This window comes from Mchenga conophoros, linkage group LG3 (assembly GCF_057382185.1).
Source record: "Mchenga conophoros isolate Kocher_MC1m ecotype Shallow Benthic linkage group LG3, M_conophoros_male_GT1.1, whole genome shotgun sequence".
Classification (NCBI taxonomy): domain Eukaryota; kingdom Metazoa; phylum Chordata; class Actinopteri; order Cichliformes; family Cichlidae; genus Mchenga; species Mchenga conophoros.
In genome coordinates this window covers 12,429,532-12,449,425 of record NC_140528.1, presented here as the reverse complement: position 1 = coordinate 12,449,425, position 19,894 = coordinate 12,429,532, and the positions used below count along the sequence as shown (strand labels likewise).

Below are 19,894 nucleotides of genomic sequence, written 5' to 3'. Positions count from 1 at the left end.
CTGCAAGGTTCTGTACAGGAGAACCAAACCAAGAGCAAATATTACGTCTCATTTACACCTGAGCACGAAGAGCCATCAACATTTAGCAAATTGAATCATCTTTGTTTAGATGCAAGAAGAATCATATAGAAATGAAAAAGTAGAAATAGAAATCCAGAGCAAAGATATCCTCTAATTCAGCGTAGCACATGTGCAGCTGCTGCGATTCACGTAAGCATTCGGCTCGTCGCTGTTGCAGATTTTTCTCTCGCTGTTCTGGCTCACAGCGCTGCAAACACAGAAATAAATATCCCCAAAGGTGTGAAAGGGAGCTAATTAGTAAGAGTATTGTTACTCTCCGCAGGAGTAGTCCAGCAGTAGAAATCAGTCCAATAACAAGGTGTGTAACATCTAGCAGGGTGACAGAAAAACCCAGGGTAACTTCTAAGGACCTCAACGTCTCTCTCACATTGCGTTTTTTAAACATGCTTCCATTTGTCACTTCAGTCTTTACTCTGAAATACAGGAAGAGAAATCATGGCTGAAACAATTTCTCATGAAACCAGGGGTGTGGTCCAACAGTCAGTTTGGTGAGGAAGGTTCCTAACTGAGAGAAGTGACCCAGAAGTATCTGTGTAGCAGCCACAATGAATCCAGATCATGAGCTTTATTAACTGATCAAAGTCTCTTCTTTCATCTTCTGTATCATTCAGTTTGCATTGGTAATGCCCATTATTGTAATGCTTTTTTAAGACGAGCAAAACTTTATTTCACTTTGGGTTAGCTGGGATAAGTGATGGATGGAGGGAATTTTACTTCAGCCACAGAAATCCTAAACAGGAAGGAGGAGCAGAGTTACAGTGGATCACTATCCAGCAGGGAAACAAGGTTTATTTCAATTTCTTGGCCATGAGTGACATTTACTGAGTGGGCAAATTAGGGAGACGACACCATCAGATCCCGAGCCCTCCATGTGTTAATCAAGAGACGGCTGCTGTGCTACATCCATAAATAATGAATAAATTAGGAGCTAAAGCTGAAAGGACAGTTTATTTGTACCATCTTCACGTGAACACATTCAAGAACATCACAGATGAAGAAACATTAAAAACTTCCACACTACATAAAGCAAGAAAAATTGTTTTTCTTTCAGGTGGTTTCAGAAAAACAGAAACATCAAACATCTCCAAGACACTCTTTGAAAGAACTAAAAACCTTTGTTCTCATGGTCCAATCATGAGTGAACTCCCCGATGAAGCCTTGTGTGCTAAAACATGTCAGAGTTTTAAAGGTTAAACATGAGTTTCCAAAACGTTTTGCTGGAGAACAATGAACTATTTGACTGAGTTTCAATCATTTACAGACGAGCAAAACCAGGACAGAGAAAAAAGGACAAAACTGACTCAGTAAAAAACAGAAAAGAAGATCCCATGTAGATCTGTATTATGTAGAAGTTCAGCCCAGCAACCAGTTCAGTTCAACACAAGTTTAAATGATTCTATCTGAACTCTGTGGAGCCTGATCTCAAGCTTTTTGAGTCTGACACAGAAACCAGAGGATCTTTCTGTGTCTTCAGATTCACTGTGATCCAGTGATGGGAGTGATTTCAGCCCTGAGTGATCGCGCTGATGTTTGCACAGAGCAGACAATGAGGTGAATGTTTGGGCACATTGGTAACAGTGAAACAGTTTATTAGTAACGTGGGATCGTTTGTGTGCAGAGTATGAACTGAGATTCCTGAAGCTCTTGTCACACTGGTCACAGCTGTAGTTTCCTTCCATGTGTGCACGTTCATGACTGTTACGATTACCTGACTGTGAGAAGCTTCTCTCACAGTGTCTGCACTTGTGTGGTTTCTCTCCTGTGTGGACTCCTTTGTGTGATTTAAGCTGACCTTCAGTGGTGAAGGATGACCCACACTGATCACAGAGGTGCTTTTTAACCCCACTGTGAATCAGTTCATGTCGTTTTAAATCTCTTGGTGTGGTGAAGCTTCTCCCACATTCTTTGCAGTATTTCAGTTTGTCTCCAGTGTGTCTACGTTGATGTACTTTTAGGGTCTTTTGCCAACTGAAAGTTTTTCCACAGAGGTCACAATGAAAGTCTTTCCCACCACCACAGTGATGACAGGGTTGAGAACTGGATCCATCTGTGTTGCTCTGCTTCTAAACAAAGACACAAAGACAGTGTAAGTCAGTCCTTCAACATTTGTATCCTGAACGTCGCCTGAAATAAAGAGCATCTCTGCAGACGTCCAACTACATTTGACTGTTTCAGTTAACACACTCAGTTTACTGGGCTGCAATAACTACAATACTACCACCATAATACTACAGTAATACTAAAATCATAACTGAAAGGAAAATCTGAATAATCACTCAGAGCTGCTTTTCCATGCAGTAGAATTGCTAACATGCTAACACAGTTTAATGAGCAGAGTTGTTCCAAACAGTCAGGCTAAAATGACAAGATAACAATATAAATACATACCTCACAGTAGCTGCACTTGTAGAGTCTCTTTCTGGTGTGGATCTGTTGGTGTTGTCTCAGGTGATGTGGAGCTTTAAAAGTCTTCTCACACAGGTCACATTGATAAGGTCTCTCCTCAGTGTGGGTAAACATGTGTTGTTGTAAGTGTGCGTCTGTTGTAAACTCTTTGCCACACTGTTCACAGCAGTACACATCATGTCTGGTGTGAATGCGTAGGTGTGTATTTCGGTACCCTCTCTGGCTGAAAGTTTTTCCACAGATGTCACAGCTGTATGCCTTAATTCCAGAGTGGGTAACTAGATGCCTCTGTAAGCTGCTACTGCGAGTAAAAGCTCTGCCACACTGATCACAGCTGTATGCCTTAATTCCAGAGTGGGTAACTAGATGCCTCTGTAAGCTGCTACTTTGAGTAAAAGCTCTGCCACACTGATCACAGCTGTACGCTTTAACTCCTCTGTGGATGACCTGATGCTGTTTTAGTGAAGCCCTCACAGTAAAACCCTTCCCACACAAGTCACAGCTGAACGGTCTCTCACCAGTGTGGATGACCTGATGCCGTTTTAGTGAAGCCCTCACAGTAAAACCCTTCCCACACTCGTCACAGGTGTGTTTTTTCTCTCCCTTTCTTCTGTGAGGTTTGTCGGCCTCCTGAGAGCGCTGACTTCTGGCTCCATGTTGGTCCTGCAGTGACAGAGATACAAACAGAGGCAGTGAGTGAAATGCAGTCGTGGAACAAACTCAACCTTCAAACTCCATTAACACTAGTTTTAAACCTGAAGGTGGAGCGTGGCACCAAACACCTTAAAGGTCTCTTATCCCCACCTGCTGGTAGTTCTAACACATTACATCCAACCTGCTGTTAAAGATAATTCATGACTGTTCAAACACTAAAATCATGCCCATCCCTCCTGATTGTACACACACACACACACACACACACACACACACACTATTTTATAATTTAGATTATTTTGTTGTTTCCTATTACATATTTCTATAATTTGTATAGATTTATACAGAATTATTCAGTGATAATAAATCCTATGTTTGTTTATTCTAAAGGAACCCCGTTAGCTTCCACAACAGATGTTGCTCGTCTTCCGTCAAATACTCACATAAAATATTACACAATAAAGTGGATTCAAGATATCCACATAATTTCACTCTTACATCCACAGTGAGGTTTCACAATTGTTCAAATATAAGCAATCAATAATAATAATAATAATATCAATAACATTGAGGCACATTACACAAATTTCAAAAACAAATCATGTCTTACAATATTTACAACAACTAAAAGCTCTGTAAATCGGCTTTTAAGTGTTCATTGAAGTTTTGAATAATTCTCTAATTTTTTAAGGCAACTTATTCCACTTAAAAGTTGCTCTAAATGTAACAGTTTTACAAAACGTTACTTTTAACTCGAGCATTTACTAAGTTGCAGTTTGTTGAAAACTGTGTAATATGATGATGTATTTCATCTGGATACTGCAGCTGAGCAGAATAAATGTGGTGTGTTTAACAGAATTGCTTTCTTTAGAACTACAAGTAAGCCATAGAATATTTTAGCCTGTACAGGAAGCCAAGAAAGGTTATTATGCATTTTATCAATATTAGTATAGTATGAACATCTTCACACTAATCTGGACGCCTTATTCTGGACTAACTGAAGTCTGTTAAGATCTGTCTTATTAGCTGCTGACCAAATGATTGAACAATACTCCAGATGAGACATTACTAGTGCATTAATGACATCTTTCATAATGAAGAAGTGATACACAAAGAGCATTTCATAGCCATAGCTATGCCTTGTCGGCAGAGTTATGTGACATTAGTGATGTTTGTACTTTCAGCGTTAACTTGGTTTTAAAGCTTTTAAAATATACGCCGTTCAATAGTCGACCTTCATCTAACAGAGAATGTGATGATTTTGTGGATAATTAAAGTCAGTCATATATCCACAAACACAACAAGCTGAAAGTCAGTGATGCTGCTCGGTTTGCAGTCCTGAACATCACGGCACAAGCAGGATTCACTGCACTGTTAATGTTAGCTGTGTTATATTGCTGCCTCTGTTCGGTGGTGTCGAGCCAAACGCACTTTAACGTGTGTTTGAACGAGCTGACGGTTCACTCGTTAAGCTGAAAGAAAGATGCTTTAATCACAGCAGTCACACATGTGTCCACTGCACCATCTGGAACTCTTCTTGTTTACACTCGTAATAACACAAACACTAAATCCTGCTTCTCTGGTGCTGTTGTGTAGCAGTGTGTACACCTGAGACTGTCACCTGTCTGTCTGTCCTGCACTCTCTCTCTGTTTCTTTCTCTCTGATTGTGGAATAAAAGTATGAACATGTGTTTATAAGTTACACTTGTGTTTGAATCCTGCAGCTTATCACACATTTGATTTCCATGTGTGACGACTGCAAGTGTCCAGAGTGAGGACAGACTGAGGGAGCCACTGCTGCACATCATCTGTGAGGCTTTGCACCCCTGATGATCCACCAGGACAAACTCAGCAGTGTGTGAGGAAGAGGAGGAGGAAGAGCCAGCAGCAGCTGACAGATGGAGAGAATAGACAGACTGTTCCCTGTTTGTGAAGGACTGCTAGGAAAGTTTAACATAACTGTCTGTCCTGAATCAGTCTTATTAGGTAATGTTCAAATAATGTGATCATCCCAGTGTTTCCAGTGTGGGAGAAAGTACTCAGGGCCTTCAAGTTACACACTATGAAAGACAGCAACAAGTTTAATGTTCAGAAACCTAAAGTCTGTATCAGCAGCAGGATGGAGCTAAAAATAAATGTTGGTTTCAGTTCTATGAAGCTTTGAGTGTTTTGGATCAGTAGCTGCTGTGTTTGTTGCATCATATTGCTGTAACTGTTTATATGCTTTATATATTCTGAGCTAAGTTGATCTATAGTGTTACATCATATTCTATAAGGATGTTATGTGTTTGTAGACTTTCTGCCCAGTTTGACCCATTTAGCAGAAGTCAGCCTGTTTAAGGCTCTGATATCTATTCTGTGTGACTTACAGCAGTTATGACATGGTCTGATTTTCTCACCCAATAAAGGAATATTTCATATATCAGTCTACTCTTCATTCTATCAGACACAGTTATCACACCACAGTTATCACCCCACTTCCCCTGCCGGTGGCAGACTCCCTCGGGTGTCGGTGTGTTGGTGGTTCTTTGTATCTGGGGGTGGGCGTCCGGGTACACACCGGCTCACTCCTTGGCGGCCGCTTATTGGGGCTCGCTCGGGCCATTTCAGAGGTGGGGTGCCCCCGGCCTCTCGGCCTGGGGCTCAGTCACTCAGGCACAGCTGGCTGCCGGCGGAGCTCACGGGCGCGTCACTGCAACTCCCCCTGGCTTCTGCTCCGCGGCTGCTGAGTGAGCCCTCATCTGGGACTCTCCTCAGCTCTTACTGGGACAGTGGCGCGGCTGCCCCTCTGTGGGTCTTCCTTGGTCTCTTGTGTTCTGGGGGCCTCTGGATGTCTGGAGTTTTGATCTCCTCCATACCTGCTTGATACCATAAAGGACAGGGCTGTGGCTCCCCACACTCCCTAGCAGATCATTACATGGAGAAACCTTTGGAATGCAAGCATGCTGATCCACACAGGTATTCACAGACGCGGACTACAGCTTTCTTGGCTGCTGCCTCAAAGCACACTGTGCGCTGTCTATCTTGAGTGTTGCACAATATCGTTTATTATTTAGTATCTACTGATATCTACTGCTAGCTAGTTTATTGTGATGGTGCTTTTTTTTTTCTATTATTATGTTGCTCTTTGTTGTTTGCTGTCTCCTCTGTTTTTTTTTTCTCCATACAGGTGACCCAGGAGTTTTTTTTGTTTGTTTTTTGTTTGTTTTTTTTCTCTCTTCCCCCCCTTCTCACCGTCTCTTCTCCCCTTTGGTTTTCTTTCTTTCTCTCCCCCTCTTTCTTTCATTCTTTCCCCCTGTCCTATCCCACAGTTATGTCTGTCCCGTTTGCAACTGAAAATAAAATAAATTCATAATTATAATAAAGATCAATCAAATGGACCAATATGGCAAGGCCATGAAATTCAAATTCAAATTTTATTTGTCACGTACACAGTCATACACAGTACGATATGTAGTGAAATGCTTGGACAACTGCTCGTGACCTAAAGAAAACAAAAAAGGAAAAGGCTATGAATAAGATAGGAAATAAATATGAAAAATTAAAAAGGGTAAATTTAACTAGGAAGGAATAAAATATAAATTAAGGTTAAAAATGAAATAACTGTACAACACAAATTAGAATGAAGGGTAAATTTAACTGGGAAGAATAAGATAAAATATATAAATTAAAGTTGAAAATAAAATAACTGTACAACAAAATACACAATACACAATATAGAACTATATAAGAATGTATGAAGAAATCTAAATATAAATAAATATATACACAATAACAGCAGCTGTACAAGTATTAACCGGAAATGAAGAATATAGTGACCAGTGTTGTGCAAAACCAATGTCCAGAATGTCCAGTGTGTGTAAGAACTGTATGTGTGGGTCAGTACTGTGTGGTGGTGTGATTGAGAAACCGTATCGCCTGCGGGAAGAAGCTCCTCCTCAGTCTCTCTGTGTTGGTCTTCAGGGAGCGGAATCGCTTTCCTGACCTCAGCAGAGAGAACAGTCTGTTGTTGGGATGGCTGAGGTCCTTCACGATCTTCCTGGCCTTGGTCCAGCACCGCCTGCTGTAGATTGAGTGCAGGTCAGGGAGCTCGGAGCGGATGGTGCGCTCAGCTGACCGCACAACCCTCTGTAGAGCTCGTCTGTCCTGCATGGTGCTGTTCCCGAACCAGGTTAAGATGTTTCCCGCCAGGATGCTCTCTATGGTGCACGAGTAAAAGTTCCTGAGCACCTTGGAGGGCAGTTGGAAGTCTCTCAAGCATCTGAGGTGGTAGAGACGCTGTCGGGCCTTTTTCACCACGGTGTTGATGTGACAGGACCATGACAGGTCCTGCGTGATGTGAACTCCGAGGTATTTGAAGCTGTCCACTCTCTCCACTGGGCACTCGTTGATGACGGGGGTCTGGTAGTTCCTCTCCTGCTTAGTGCTGAAGTCCACTATCAGCTCCTTTGTCTTACTGACGTTTAGAAGGAGGTTGTTCCTCTGGCACCAGTTCTCCAGATTCCTAATCTCCTTCAGGTAGGCCGTTTCGTTGTTATCAGAGATCAGGCCCACCACGACGGTGTCGTCAGCAAACTTGATGATGGTGGTGGAGCTGGTAGTGGCCACACAGTCATATGTGTACAAAGAGTACAGCAGGGGGCTCAGAACACACCCCTGGGGGGCTCCAGTGCTGAGAGTGGTGGAGGCTGAGACATGTCCGCCCATCCTTACTGCCTGTGGTCTGCCAGTTAGGAAGTTGGAGATCCACTGACACATAGATGAGCTGAGTCCCAGATGCTCCAGCTTGGTGGTGAGTGTGGAGGGAATTATGGTGTTAAATGCAGAGCTGTAGTCTATGAAGAGCATTTTAACATAATTCCCCCTTCTAGTGTCCAAGTGAGTGAGTGATGTGTGGAGGAGATGAGAGATGGCATCGTCTGTGGAACGATTTGGACGGTAAGCGAACTGTAGTGGGTCCAGTGTGTCTGGTAGTGAAGAAATGATGAAGTCTCTGACCAGGCGTTCAAAGCACTTCATCACTACTGAGGTGAGGGCTACAGGGCGATAGTCATTGAGAGAAGCAGGGTGGGGTTTCTTCGGGACAGGAACAATGATGGACTCTTTGAAGCATGTGGGGATCACCGACTGAGATAAAGAGATGTTGAATATCTCAGTGAACACAGGAGCTAGCTGGTATGCGCAGTCTCTGAGGATACGACCTGGGATGCCGTCTGGTCCTGCTGCTTTCCTGGTGTTCACTCTCTTGAAGGCTCTCCTTACTTCATGCTCGGAGATGACGAGCACGTTTCCGGTGCTGGCAGTATCTTCCTGTCTGCAGCCGTTAGCGCCGCTAACACAAGCATTGTTGGAGACCTTAGCTGCAGCCTCGAAGCGAGCATAGAAAGTGTTCAGCTCGTCTGCCAGAGTCACGGCCGCGTTCGTCATACCGGTTGTTGGTGCTTTATAGTCCGTTATTGTCCTTAGTCCCCGCCACAGGCTCCTAGAGTCACTCTGTTGGAGTTGTGACTCTAGTTTCCTCCCGTAGCGCTGCTTCGCCTCTTTCACCGCCCTCCGCACGTTATATGACGCGGCTTTGTACGGGTCCATGTCCCCCGTCATGAGTCCCGTGTTGTAGGCAGCGGTGCGGGATCTCAGAGCGTCGCGGATGGTTTTATCCACCCACGGCTTCTGGTTGGGAAACGTTGTGATAGTCTTTGTCTCCACGGTATCATCCGCTAGTTTCCCGATGAATCCCACAACCGCTTCCGTAAACACGTTGACGTCATCGTCGGAGTTGTTTCTGAACATGCCCCAGTCTGCGTCATCGAGTGCGTCCTGTAACGCGGCCACCGATTGATCCGTCCAGCGCGCGACCTTCCTCTGAACCGGAACTTCCTGTTTCAGCCTTTGTTTGTATTTTGGCATGAGGAAGATGGCGGCGTGATCAGATTTGCCAAACGGGGGGCGGGATTGTGCCTTGTAGCCGTCCTTGACCGTAGTGTAGCAGTGGTCCAGTGTCCTTTCACCCCTGGTGGGGCAGGTGATGTGTTGATAAAAGTTCGGCGCTGCGCGTTTGAGGTTGGCGCTATTAAAGTCCCCCGTCACAATAAGCGCAGCGTCCCGGTGTTGTGTCTGGTGCTGTGTGAGTGCCTCATGCAGCTCGCATAAGGCGGTGACCGTGTCCGCTTGTGGTGGAATATAAACGGCACTTACGATGACCGATGTAAATTCCCGAGGTAGATAAAAAGGACGACACATGATGGACAGTAGTTCCAGATTTGGTGTGCAGGAGCGTGTGAGAGGAACAACGTTCGCACTGTTGCACCAGTTGTTGTTCACCATTAAACACACGCCGCCTCCCCTTGACTTCCCCGAGTCCCGTGTCCTGTCCATGCGGTGAACCGAGAAGAACTCGGCCGGCTGGATGGCGTGGTCCGGCACCTCTGGGTTCAGCCATGTCTCGGTGAAGCAGAGGAGATTGCAGTCCCGAATGTCTCTCTGGAACTTTATCCTGGCCCTGAGGTCGTCAAGCTTGTTCTCCAGTGACTGGACGTTGGCGAGCAGGATGCTAGGCAGAGGTGTGCGGTGTGCACGAGCTCTCAGCCTGTTCCTGACGCCGGCTCGCTTCCCTCTAGGCCGCCGCCGCTTCCCTTTGTTCTCCCTCGAGATCTCACTCGGCCAGCTCGGATCCGGAGTTAAAAACTTCGAATTGTGAGTACATTGTAAACCAATAGAAACAAGAGTGTCACTGTCATACCTAATGTACCCAATGGTGATGATTTTGCCGATTTAGAAACACTGAAAACTAACTTAAAAAAACAAAGACAAAGAAAAAGTGGTCGGAGCAGTCGTGACGGCAGCCGACCTCACCGGCGCCATCTTAATTCAATGATGATCCACTTGGTAAAATAAATCCGCTTGGCATCTTTCTTGGCCTCAAGACAACAATTCTGATGGCTATAGATCCAAACGGGACAAAAAAAAAAAAAAAAAAAAAGAAGACAGTTATCACAGCTCCTACGTTTGCTTTTTACACATACCGTATTTTCACGACCATAAGGCCAAAAGTCTTAGATTTTCTTCAAAAAGTACGGCGCGCCCTATAGCGCAGTGCGCCCTACTATAGCGCAGTGCGCCCTATACCTGTTCTTTTATACCTGTATAAAAGAACAGGTATGTGCATTATGCAGAACATCGTTGTTTTAACAACCCTGAAAATGCCAAAGAGACACGCTTGCGAAGCACAGTTTAAACTGAAGGCCATCAGCTACGCGGAGGAACATGGAAATCGAGCAGCGGCGAGAGAATTTAAGATTAACAAATCGATGGTTTGCAAATGGAGGAAGCTAGAAAACAAGCTCCGGCAGGTCAAGAAAACGCAGCTGAGTTTCCGCGGACATAAGGCGAGGAGGCCCGAGTTGGAGGAAAGACTCGAGCGGTGGATCATCGAGCAAAGAACGAGCGGGAGAAGCGTTTCGACGGTCACCATTCGGCTAAAAGCAGTTTCACTAGCTGAAGAGATGAACATTGAACATTTCCAAGGAGGCCCGTCTTGGTGCTTTCGTTTGATGAAACGGTGCCATTTTTCCATCCGGACCAGGACTACGGTAGCGCAGCAACTTCCAGCGGATTATAAGGAAAAGCTGGCCATCTTCTGCTCCTACTGCAGCAAACACATCGGCGACAAAAACATCCAGCCCAGCCACATCACAAACATGGACGAGGTCCCGCTCACTTTTGACATCCCGGTGAGTCACACTGTGGAGAAGAAGGGGACCAGCACGGTAGCGATACGCACAACGGGGTATGAAAAGTCTTCTTTTACTGTTGTGCTTGGCTGCCATGCTAATGGACAGAAACTGCCGCCTATGGTGATTTTTAAGCGAAAGACTTTGCCTAAAGAGAAGTTTCCAGCAGGAATCATCATTAAGGCAAATGAAAAGGGCTGGATGGATGAGGAAATGATGAAAGAGTGGCTGAGGGAGGTGTATGTAAGGAGACCAGGTGGTTTTTTTCCACGCATCACCATCGCTGTTGATCTGTGACTCTATGCGTGCCCATCTCACAGCCGATGTGAAAAAACTAGTGAAACAAATGAACTGTGAGCTTGCTGTCATTCCGGGAGGCCTGACAAAGGAACTCCAACCGCTGGACATCGGTGTGAACCGCCCGTTCAAAGTAAGGCTGCGAGCGGCCTGGGAGCGATGGATGACCGATGGAGACCACAGTTTCACCAAGAGTGGAAGGCAGCGCCGGGCGAGTTACGCCACAATTTGCCAATGGATTGTAGATGCTTGGGCTAACATGGCTGCTGGCTCTGTTGTTCGAGCTTTCGCAAAAGCCGGCATCGTTTCCGAGGAGCCGCACGGCACGGAAAGTGACTGACAGTGAAGAAAGTGAACCTGGCATGTGTGATGGAGATTTAGCGCAGCTGTTCAATTCAGACACAGAGGATGAGGACTTCGATGGGTTTGATTGATGATAAAAATGTGAGTACCAAACTTTGTTTTGCTCCTGCTTTATTTTTAAATACGCACACTTGTATGCTTGTGTGTTGTTGATGATGACGATTACTGGTAATAAAAATGTGAGTAAGGTACCGAACTCAGGTTTGCTCCTGCTTTATTTTTAAATACGCATACGGTACTTGTATGCGCCCTATGATCCAGTGCGCCTTATGTGTGTGTTAAATACAGTAAAGGCACACATAACTGAGACATGATACATAGATATGATACATCTGTATACACACTGTCACAGATACTTGTCTGTGAGTGAAGTGATTAATATGATAACTATAATATTGGCCATATCATATTTACACTGACTTTAGTCTCATGAACATCAGCTAATTGTTATTTACAGCTAATCTTAAACGACTGTTCAGCACAGAAATGAAGCCCAACAATCATGTTTCACAGTCCTGTGGTCTCAGCCTCAGATACTCATCAAATCACACAGAGCTCATGTAGAAACAAATGAACTAAATATGTTCTCCTTCATTTCTGTCAAACAAAGCTGTATGAAACGTTTCCAGCTGTTAGTATCATGGTTGCTAGGCAACCTGGGCAGCGCGACGGAGGCTAGACGTCCCATTTCACGAGCCTACGAGCCTCGCACTTCGGCCTTAGCGGTCTTTGAGTACGCGGCCCTTGAGGACTTTAAAGCTGCAGAACCTGAATCGGGATACAGCCATGATGATCTCCAGCCTCGTGCTCGCCAACATTCTCACCTGAGTTAAGAAGACGATCACTGAAATGGTCTCAGCAGGTCCTTTGATGACAGCAATGAAATGCAGCGGTAAGGCTTTTTGGGGATTAAGTTCGTTTTCATGGCAAAGAAGGACGATGCAGTTCATCTGATCACTCCTCATAACATTCTGGAGTGCAGGCAAAATGCTATTATAAAAACTTAAGCAGCAACTTCTCCAGGTTCCAATATTTATGCAATTCTCAAACCTTTTGGCCACGACTGTATAACCTCTTCTGAAGTTTAGTGGATATTATACATGGTTATGCTCAGGATGTGTCGGCCAGTTTCCACTGGAAACGCCTTTTGGTTAAACTGTCAGCGAGGAATTTGCATTTGCACTGTTACATTTTTATATAACTTTAATGCACATAAACAACAGCTGCTTGTTTCAGTGAAAATACATTGATGGGTTTTTAATAAAGTTGTGCAGCTGTAAAGTATTTTGTCTGGTGTCAATTCTATCGTCAGCTACATCGTTATGGCAAATGTTCAAATGTATATGGTGATAAATATCTTTGGTCATATGGTCCTGCTCTGTCTGTCACCTTCTGTGTTGAGCTCATTGTTTCCTCTGTAGTGGCTGAGCTGAGTCCAAGTAGCTGAAAATGTTCCTCTGCTGCTCCGTCAGACTCTCCTCCTCCTGCTGATCAGCTGGGACACAAAACAGATCTTTGTTAGGCTCCACACTGCACTGAAGAGTCAAAGTGTCTCATATGTTCATCTGACAAGTAAAAGAACACATTTTTGTTTCCCGAGGTGGGCAACTTGTTGGAAACAAACACAAAAGGTTTGAGCACTGATACCTGCCATTGCTGGCATTGAAAGATGCAACGCCAGCAATGTGGATTGGTTTGAGTCTTGACAATCCACATTGCTGGCATCTTTCAATATGTTTGAATGCACCAGTGTAAGTGCAGCCACTCAGACTCAATGTGTTCATAGAAACAGGTGCACATGTGTCAGGAGTTCATCCAGCAGTAGCTATGGCACTTGGCCACAGGGGGCAGCAGTGGACTGACCTGCATTTGAGACTGCTCCAGCTGCTCTGTGACAGTTAGTAGATCTGCTACAAATTGCAGATCACATGCAAGTTTTGGAAATGACATTATAAATATTCCTAACTTAGCCACGGCAGCCATGTTGATGTATTACCTATATTGGCTGAAAATGTTCATTTGCAGAGAAAAGACTGAATAACAGGAGTGGTGATTCCTGTAACTTTGTGTATATAATTTGGCATTTCTTACTGATGTAGGCCAAAAATAAATACATAAACTGAGCACCTGATGGCTTTGAACTTTTGTTGTCCATCTTCCATTGGTTTGAATTTTGCGCTCCAGTACAAACACAAATCCCCCAACCCGAGGATCAGCACAATTAACCTAACAGACCTACACCTTAGTTCACAGATTCACTTTGTCTAAGGTTGATTTCTGGGATTTCACACAACCCAGGATTCAGATCGTGAATCCATGATGGGCTTGGATTTACATCATTATAAATGAAATGTGCTCTACTTGGAAGCAGCCGGCCCCGCCCCTTTTGACGGGTTGTGTGAGACTTTAAATCATCAAACTGTAAATTATAAATTAAATTGTTATTGATCCTTTACCCCGAGTCCTAAAGTGTAGATTTATTTTCTTACTCTTCTTATATTTATTGTTTGTTTACTTGCACCGCTGTAACTGCAGCCTCGTCGTCTCGTCTCTCTATCCGGTTGTTCAGTGATGACAAGACGAATCCTACTTCCGGGCCTAAAGTAGTCTGCGTTTAATATAGCTTTGTGTTGTTAACATGTTTAATGTTATGTATTTTCTTCTATTTGATCTCAAAACGCTCCTAAAACAGTCAGCGATCACTATTGACCTCCCTCGGCTTTTATTACCGCTAATCATTTATTTAAGCTCAGTTTTTAAAACCTTAGGATGTAACTACAGCCCAGCCCATGCAGCAGTATATGAATGACTAACCTCGTATTGTGGATAGATTATCTCAGTTGTTCTCCTGGCTGAAGTTTGGTCCTTTTACAGCATCCTGCCATGCGATTACATTTGTTCCTGACCACCGAGAACACTCACGTTAACTTTTATCGAGTGGAAAAAAAGTTAGCTTGTTTATATTATGCTAACATAGCTGTGTTGCTAACGGTCACGTAGCACATCATTATATACCAGCTAGCCCAACTTCAGTAACCCTACAAACGCCACTGCTGTTTAGTTTTCTGTCTTCATTTATGCTGGAAGTGATAGCAGAGCTGTACGTTTGAATTTGTTTCCAAAACCCCGCAGTCAGGACATGCTATATTGTATTTAGATAGAAGCTAGCGAGCTAACTTCCTGCTAACTTCTAACTCCGTTAAATGTCATAAATTCCGTTTTCATGGATGCCTGGATGTTAAACTCAATTGTTACACCTGGTAGAGCAGAACGCTGATCATTTTATTAAAGATGAAAGACTTTAGACAGTTTTTCAACTCTCAGTAATGCCATAGTGATCGTTTGATATATGGACCTGCAGCGGAGTTTAGGCCCAGACACGGCTAGTGACGTCAGACTGAACAACCGGATATGCTGGACTGTCTGTAGCGGAGATGACAATAAAGTTTATGTCTGTGAAGGTTCTCAGTCATCCAGGTCATCGTAGTCAAAGGAGCTTGCATAGAAAAGCGTCTGGACTTCTTTAAGTTACGTGAAGACGTTTCACCTCTCATCCGAGAAGCTTCTTCAGTTCTAAGGTCAAATGGTGGAGAGTCCCAGATATAAACCTAGTGGGAGTGACCCCCCACAGAGGGACAAAAGAAGAAGCTTCTCGGATGAGAGGTGAAACGTCTTCAAGTAACTTAAAGAAGTCCAGACGCTTTTCTATGCAAGCTCCTTTGACAATAAAGTTTACTTTGACTTCAGCAGCGCGCAGGCGCACCGAGGGCTCTCGCGCTCACTTTATATAATTTAGAAAAAACATTGGTGCAGATTATAAGTCTGTATCATAATATCTGTTTGTTGTGTTGTTTTTATTTTGTTTTGCGAGTTGGTTATTAGATGCCGCTGCAGCCAGCCAGAGACTCCCCGCCATAATAAACTACGTATTCTCTTATTGCTGTTACCAAGTTCCTGTGAAAAGCAGATTTTTCCCACTGCTGACTCAGCTGGATCAGGGAGAGTGACTGAGGCAGATATTGAGCTGTCAGTGTTTTTATATAACATTAAAGTCCCTGAGGGTATGGCACCAAGCACCATTGAGAATTCCCCAACACTGTTTGACAAGTTTGACGAGCATCTTGACTTTTGGTCTTTGGATATTAACAGTCCTGGATATGTGACTTCTTGTTTAACAGAAATGTTACAGAGAGCATTTGCAGTGCAGCCTTTAATTGCTAGTAATTCACATTTTTTTAGATTTAGACATAAAGCAGATGCCTCAGAGAAATCACTAATAACACTAAGGGCTGGACGGATTTGATTTGCATTCTTCAAGAAGAGTGTGGTGTCATCAGCTAGCTGGCTGATGATGAGCTCCTTATCAGCTGTGCTGATTCCTTGTATAACAGGTCAAATCTCGGGGTGGAGTCTTAATCATTTTAATTGAGCTATTGCCATTCGTGTACAAGGTTTTGATAGCTTTACAGAAAAATGCCAAATTTTTCCAAAGAGTGGAAAATAAATTGATGTTCAATTGTATCAAAAGCCTTTTAAAAATCCAGGAAGAGAATGAAGCTATAGTCAGATACCAAATCAGAGTAATCAAGTAGATCTAAAACCAGTCTCATGTTCTTAGAAAGGTGTCTGTTTCTCATAAAGCCTGATTGTGTCTCATCCATAATTGTGTCCAAGAACTCTTTCATTCTGTTAGCAAGTACTAAAGCCATAATCTCATAGTCATCATTAGGGATGGGTATCGTTTAGGTTTTATCCGATACCGGTGCCAAATCGGTACTTTTGAAACGGTGCCGGTGCTCAAACGGTGCTCAAACCGGTGCTTAAAGAATGGAGAACACAAAATTGGTCCAAAAACCTCTCATGTTCAGCTGGTTTTGTGTAAAAAGATAACAATGTTAGCCTTTTCTGCAGCTATGGGGCATATATGGTATCACTCTTAGCTGGAAGCAGTGCTTAACCAATGGAAAAAATACAAACTTTATCCAAAAACCTCTCATGTTTAACTGTTTCCCTCTTTTTCTTTGGTCATTTTAGCCTTTTTGGCCAGGGTGAAGGGAGTATCTGCCATCAAACAAGAAGACAGCCGCATGTAGCTATGATGATGTTTGCTAGTTCACCTTACATGCATTAATGTAATAACGTGGTTAGCCTACTCAACGTAAATTACACGCGAACAACAGAGAAGAACGGCTGCTGCTGCCATCAAATACGGTGCATTTCTCGGCTTTAAAAAACCCGCTATGCGTCGCCAGGTGTTTCATCGGATTTGAGGTGTTACCTTCTTTGACAGTATCACAGTATCAGCTTAAAGCACTTGTTGCAGGCTGCTGAGTTTGCATATTTTGCTGTGAAGTACAGCCAGACTTTTGACCGCTTCGTCTTGGGCATTTCTAATCGGTAGCTCTGCTCTAACAGAACGTACGTACCTGGCCCCGCCTACTATCCTCGGAAACGTAAAATGATTGGCTAGAAGTGTATCAAGGCTCAGGAAAAAAAGCACCGAAATAAAGCACCGAAATGTGCGCTGCTTTTCGGTCTGGTTACTACCGTTTATGTCAGAACCGGTGCCATCATGGCACCGGACACCGGTACCCATCCCTAGTCATCATTGAGCAGACAGATGGGTCTCCAATTATCAATAAGAAGTAAGTCTTTGTTTGGCTTTGGAATAAGTGTTATGAGACCCTGAGTAAGAGTAGGAGGGAGGATGTTATTCTCTACACTTCCTATGAAAAGCTGCAGTAAGAACGGAGCCAGGAGATTAGAAAATGATTCATAAAACTCTGCAGTTAAACCATCTGTGCCGGGAGATTTGTTGGCCTTAAGTGCAGAAATAGGATTACAAACGTCCTCCACAGTCAGAGGGCTGTCACAGTGACTTCTATCTTCCACAACAATAGTTTTTAGGTTTTTAATATTATTGAGAAACAACGTTGAGACATATATATATATATTCTACTTTTCTAAATGATTGACTATTTCAATGGAGAACCTAAATGACACGGACCCGTGTTTGTTATTACATATCTCTATTTTGAATGTGACAAGTCTATCATTGCCTGTTATTCATAGGTATTAACAGAGTTTTTGGCCTTTTTTTCCTCTATAACAGTTAATTGACTCTTTACAGTGGCCTGCTATGGTTAATAATAACATGTTCAGTCATGAGTGAAATCAAAGCTTTTCTTCACTTTAGCATTTAACATTCCCAACAATATAATGTGATACCTTAATTAAAACACAGCTAATAAAACACAATTTTCTTAATGCAAACATCAGTGACTCAACATTAGCAACCAAAGGGTTCAGTCTGCAGCTCACACTCATGTGAAGCTACAGCCTCCCCCTTTAGTCTCTGTCATCCTTCTGCTCCTGCACAAACAAAGCAAGACAAAACCTCCACCCTTCTTCTACAGGCTGGGTGAATTGTTGTGGACATTCACTAATCCTAAAGTCGGCACCGTTTTTGTCTCAGTATCAAGTCAGTTAAACTTTTAGTCGTCAGTCCGTCACAGCCCAGTCACATGCATACATCCACACACATTCATACCAGATATTGCTGATAATGGAGTCTCACGCGCAGCCTATTCGAGCCTCCATCACCAGCAAGATGACGTCATCATTTTAAAGGAAAACAGTTCCTTGTTTTTGGACTGGATTGACTCGCTGCAATCCTTTTAGGCTCAGGACTTCTCATGTGATCAATGTCACATATAAGTGAATTTCTCCAAAGCCCATTATAATCATGGAGAAAAACACTTTGCCACTGTTTCCAATACTGGGGCCCATTGCAAACATGTCCACGCATAAAACCATCTTTCTCTCTCTTAGAGAAAGAAAACAATCCAAACCTCACTGATAAAATCAACCTAGTGTCAAGCAAAACCCAAAAATCAACCAAAACTTCACCAGAAAGTTTTCCTCTCTCCCGGGACAATATTGTGCAGGAATACAGGCACCGTAACTCCTTTTGCACTGACAAAAACATGTTGGATTGACTTGATTCAATAGTGGACACTGGTTGCACACAAAGGTTTTGCTTTGGCAGAAACTTAAACAACTGAGTTAAATCAACACAACCTTTTCATATTCAGTAAACCTGCATGTTGTGTTCATAAAACACGATTGAAACATGTTCAGATGGAGTAAGTTGAGCTCCTGGAACATTTTAATCCTTCAATTGAAATTGAATGGGTCTACAACAACCACCATCCTCCTATCTCTATCCTGGTTGCAGCAGGGCTGGGAAATAACCCTGAAGTGATAGGTTACCAGGCAGGGTACACCCTGGACAGCTCACCAGTCTATCAGATAGAAACACACAGCCGTTTACATTCATGGATAATTTAGCCCAGGACCTTCTTACTGTGGAGCAACAGCACTAACCAGCATGCCAACAATGGAGGAAATACAGGAAAGCTATGATTTCCTGTATTTGAGGCAGAATTATTTTGTTCTTGCCCTTGACAGGTTAATCCACAATAAATAGCAACAGCATGCATGTGGTGTGTGTGTCGTTGTCTGCCTCTTATAACTCCAGTGATTTTCCTGTAGTTTGAAATCTTATGCGGTGTTGACACAATAATTTGTTGTAAACCAGGAAATCCCCAACTGTGGTAGAAAGCACAGCTTAGCCTTAGCAAATGTTCAAAGAAAAGTCGTCACTTCCTGATTTCTGCTTCACTGATAAATATTGTCACACTGGGGTTTTTGCAAATGATATCAGTGAGCACTGTGTGGCAGCTGGAGTCAGACAACTGAAGCTCCCACAATCAAGACCACAAACAGCTTTCAAAGGAGATTTGAAGCTTTTCTGGCAGCAAGCTTCATGATTTATGGGACTGGAACTGGAACAGAAACTACCTGATCACCAATGGTGAGCTGGCATGGAATTATTTTTATGACATTTTATCAAAGTTATAAATAAGCATGCCCATTAACACATAGTGAGTGAGCATGTTGTCTTCCCACGCAGTGAACAGCGGATGCTAATGTTTTTGTCACTTTTTACAGAGTCAAACTCAAAGTAAGGTCAGTGCTTCCACGCTTTAAACGCTGCACGCTCACACTCTCTCCACACTCGATAGATTATCCATTGTTCATCTGCACACAGCTGCGGTTTTAGTAACGCAGTAACGCAGCGTGCTTACGGCAAAGTAACAGTAATCTAATTACCTTTTTTGCAATAGTAATCCCTCACTTTACTCGTTTCTTGAAAAAAGTAATCGGATTACTTCCCATCTCTGGTTGGAGCTGTGCACTTGTGGGTTCCACCTTGTGTACACGTTTATCTTTGCTGTGTGTACTTGTACCTCTGAGTGGAAGCTGAACTCTTGAGTTCGAGTATCGAAGCATCAGCTGTG

General features: G+C 43.4%; 2 protein-coding genes and 1 long non-coding RNA gene across 2 annotated transcripts in view; 1 reads left to right on the top strand and 2 right to left on the bottom strand.

Moving 5' to 3' along the window:
• The window catches only part of LOC146577283 (protein NLRC3-like), a 682,649-nt gene that overhangs the window by 489,509 nt on the left and 173,246 nt on the right, over window positions 1–19,894 (top strand). The gene's annotated exons all lie outside the window — the stretch shown is intronic.
• LOC146577284 (protein NLRC3-like) overlaps window positions 1–19,894 on the bottom strand; it is a 208,074-nt gene that overhangs the window by 57,022 nt on the left and 131,158 nt on the right.
• On the bottom strand, window positions 1,011–2,588 carry LOC146577288 (uncharacterized). The gene is made up of 2 exons (XR_014889381.1): window positions 2,470–2,588; window positions 1,011–2,144 (listed from the first exon to the last, which is right to left on the bottom strand). It is a non-coding gene; the product is annotated as an uncharacterized LOC146577288 (long non-coding RNA).